The sequence below is a fragment of the Capra hircus genome, chromosome 16 (assembly GCF_001704415.2).
Source record: "Capra hircus breed San Clemente chromosome 16, ASM170441v1, whole genome shotgun sequence".
NCBI classification, from domain to species: Eukaryota; Metazoa; Chordata; class Mammalia; order Artiodactyla; family Bovidae; genus Capra; species Capra hircus.
Window position 1 is genome coordinate 65,898,701 of NC_030823.1, and position 4,521 is coordinate 65,903,221.

Sequence of the window (4,521 nt, forward strand, 5' to 3'; positions counted from 1 at the left end):
GGAGAATCCCATGGACAGAGGGGCCTGGCAGGCTACAGTCCATGGGGTTGCAAAGGGCTGGACACCACTGAGCAGTTATCACTTTCACTGATAGCCAGGAAGAGGCAAGAAAGTGTTTTTCCCTGCAGGTTTTAGAGGAAGTGTGCCCTGTCAAGACTTGGATTTTGGACTGTAAGCCTTCAGAACTATAAAAGAATGAACTTCTATTGCTTTGAGCCACCCTGGTTTTGGTTCTTTGCTAAAGAGGCCCAGGGAGACTAAAACAGGGCACACGAGGAGAAACCTGCCCCTGATGTCATTCAACTCCACCCTGATGTGAAGTGGAATTAAGCAGCTACAGCATCATCTCGAAAGCCTAACGTGGGCAGTATCTTCTTTACTCTTTGGAAAGTGAAAACAGTCTTTGCTTATGCTCTGCTTTCCAGCACCTCTCTACTTCTTCACAGTGGGACAGAGCTCTCTGAAGCCAATTAGATGATTTCATTTGCCAGTTGTGTTGGTAACCCAGGATTCAATCTTCTAGTTCTAGAGACTTGAACTCATTGAAGGCGGCCAGATGAATCTCAACCCATCTTTAGACAGTTGTGCCACCTTGACGATGTTCTATCTTCTTCAACCTGAAGTTCAGTCTTATCAATAGGCGGAACACTTTCACTTTTCACTTTCATGCACTGGAGAAGGAAATGGCAACCCACTCCAGTATTCTTGCCTGGAGAATCCCAGGGACAGAGGAGCCGAGTGGGCTGCCATCTATGGGGTTGCACAGTCAGACACGACTGAAGGGACTTAGCAGTAGCAGCAGCAGAAACTGAGTAGATCTGGAGAAGTTCGATTTACCCATGTTAACCATAACGGACTTGTATCAGATTTTTGTTTTTGTTTTGCCTAAAACTTAACTTTGCCTCTCTGGTGGGCTGCATTGCATTGTGTCTATTACTGCTGGTAACACAGGGCATTATCCAGTCTCTCCCCCAAGAGTCAAAGTAAAAAGGACTCACATCTTGCTAGTCTTCTGTCTGGGACTTTACATAGGTCAGAAGTGAAACAAACCTATCCAAAGAGGAAGGGATGTTTGGATTTTTTTTTAGGCAACTTTGTATTTAGGCTTTGTTAACAGCTACATCGTGTTGGCTTTGTTCTGCTAACGCATGATTACTATACCTCTTTCCTGCTTCTGATTTTGCTCCCGCATAAGTGCATCTTTGTCACATAAGAATGATTTTTATAAGTAGAACTGCTGAGTCAAAGATTCTGATGACTCCTGAGATTTCTGAGAAAATGTCCAAATTGTTCTGATAACAAAGTATACCAAGTTACATTCCCAGATGTGGAAAATATTTTATCTTGTCAACTTCACAATACATTTTTACTCTTAGAAAATTAAAAACTATATATTTTATGGTATACTTTGTTGCTGTTATTGTTCAGTTCCTAAGTTGCGTCTAACACTTTGTGACTCCACGGACTGCAGCAAGCCAGGCTTCCCTGTCCTTCACCATCTCCCAGAGTTTCTCAAATTCACATCCATTGAGTCAGTGATACCATCCAACTATCTTATCCTCTGCTGCCCTCTTCTCCTTTTTCCTTCAATCTTTCCCAGCATCAGGGTCTTTTCCAGTGAGTTGGTTCTTCCCCTCAGGTGACCAAAGTATTGGAACTTCAGCTTCAGCATCAGTCCTTCCAATGCATATGCAGGGTGGATTTCCTTTAGGATTGACTGGTGTGAGTTCCTTGCAGTCCAAGGGACTCTGAAGAGTCTTCTCCAGCACCACAATGTGAAAGTATCAATTTTTTAGTTTCAGCCTTCTTTATGTTCCAACTCTAACACCCATACATAACTACTGGAAAATCATAGCTTTGACTGTATAGACCTTTGTTGGCAAAGTGATGTCTTTGCTTTTTAATACATTGTCTAGGTTTGTCACAGCTTTCCTTCCAAGGAGCAAGCATCTTTTAATAATTCATAAATGAACCAGATAAGCATAGTTTTACAGTCAATGTGTTTCTCCAACTCTAATTCTTATCAGAGTTCTTTTAAAACCTTGGGTTTTTCCATTTTCCAGTGCATCCCAGCACCTGACCAACAAGTAACACGTAGTTAAGTGCATAATAAAAATGTAAATAAATGAAAATGAATTAATGCCTGAATGAGAGACCAGTTTGAAGAAAAGAAATCAGTAACATTGCAGAGAACACTATCAGTGTTTTTTTTCCATAACAGAAATGTCCTTAAGAAAGTAATAGGACAAATATTCAAAGAAAAAAGAGGATACTATGAAGATTTTGCCAAATATTATTATTCTTTAATCTTTACTTTTGAATGATGTATTAACATTATTAACAAAGTACAAACAAAACTACAAACAACAGATACAGAAGTGAAAAGTGAACTTTCTCCCCATGTCTATGCCTGAATCTCCTACTTTCCTTCCAACAGGCAACTATGATTACAGCCAAACCACATTTTTAAATGCTATTAACTCACTCAGAGGCATTCTCCAAATTCCATCCATCAATGGACACCATTCCTATAGATAAAAGCATGTTTGCAAAGCATTCCACAATTTTTCTTTCTACCCTTGGATGAAGATACAGTGCAGAGGACTCTATAATGATGGGTGACATCTGGACACCAACATTACTTCCCACGACCCTGGGGGAAGAAGCAAACATCTGTGGAGTGTCTGCCTTGCCTTACCAAAGAGGGTCTGAGAGCACATTTGTGTGTTCTGAGAGTGACATCCACTGGTGTATAGTCATCACTGCACATTCCAGGCCTTCAGAGATCTGCACACAGGAAATCCTTAATTAAACATTTTACCAGGCATGGTGATTCTCAGATGTCCATCCATGCAGTTCTCTGAAGTTTCCAAGCATAGTGATCATATCTACACTGAATCTCAGAAGAGAAGATATAACAACCACCAGGTCTCAATGTGCTGCATCAAAAATAAAGATGTTCTGCTGGACATCATTGCAAATGAAGCAACTGACAAAGGATTAATCTCCTCAATATAGAAGTAGCTCATACAACTAAATATCAGAAAAACAAATAACTCAATCAAAAAGTGGGCAGAAGACATTTTCCAAAGAAGACACACAGATAGCTAATAAACATATGAAAAAATGCTCAGCATCACTTATTATTAGAGGAATGCAAATCAAAACTATGATGAGGTATCAACTCACACGGGTCAGAATGGCCATCATCAAAAAATCTACAAACAATAGATTTGTAGAGAGGATGTGGAGAAAAGGGACCCCTTCTGCACAGTGGGTGGAAAAATAACTTGACACAGCCTCTATGGAGAAAAGTATGAATATTTCTTTAAAAACTAAGAATAAAGCTACCATATGACCTAGACCACTACTGGGCGTATACTGAGAAAACCACAATCTAAAAGACATTTGGTACATACCCCAAAGTTCATTAAAGCTCTATTTACAATAGTCGGGACATGGAAGCAACCTAGATGTCCATCAACAGATGAATGGACAAAGATGTGGTACACATATACAAAGAAATATTACTCAACCATAAAAAGGAATGAATTTGAGTCTGTTCTAGTGAGGTAGATGAACCTAGAGTCTGTTATATAGAATGAAGTAAGTCAAAAAGAGAAAAATACCATATATTAATGCATACATATGGAATCTAGAAAATGGTACCGATTAACCTATTTGAAGGGTAGCAATAGAGACACAGAAATAAGGAATTAACTTATGGGCACAGTGGGGGAAGGAGAGGGTGAGATGAACTGAGAGAGTAGCATTGAAGTATATACATTATTATATGTAAAATAGATAATGAGAATTTGCTATATGATGCCGGGAACTTAACCTGGTTCTCTGTGACAACCTAGAGGGTTGGATGGGTCATGGAGTAGGGAGAGGAGGGGACATATGTATACCTATGGTTGAGTCATGTTAATGTATGGCAGAAACCAACACAACATTGTTAAGCTATTATCCTCCAATTAAAAATAAACAAATGCTTTTAAAAAATAAAAAAAGAAAGAATATACTTTTTAAAATATCCTGTGATAAGTCATAATGGAAAAGGACATTTAAAAAAATGAATTACTGAATACTAATTACTAATAACTGAATTACTTTACTATACAGGAGAAATTGACAGATTAGAAATCAACTATACTTCAATAGGGACTTCCCTGGTGGCTCAGATGGTAAAGCGTCTGCCTAAAATGTGGGAGACCCAGCTTCAACCCCTAGGTTGAGAAGATCTCCTGGAGAGGGAAATGGCAACTCACTCCAGTATTGTTGCCTGGAAAATCCCATGAACAGAGGAACCTGGTAGGCTACAGTCCATGGGGTCGCAAAGAGTCGGACATGGCTGAACAACTTCACTTTCTTTTCTTCTTTCTTTTATACATCAATAAAATGTTAAAAATCCATACATATTCTGAGAAAAAACAACATCCTTAATCTCAGAAGGAATTCACTTGAATTCCTTCTATGTCATCATCCCCAGGAAGCAAGTATCATTTCGGTGAAAGCAGC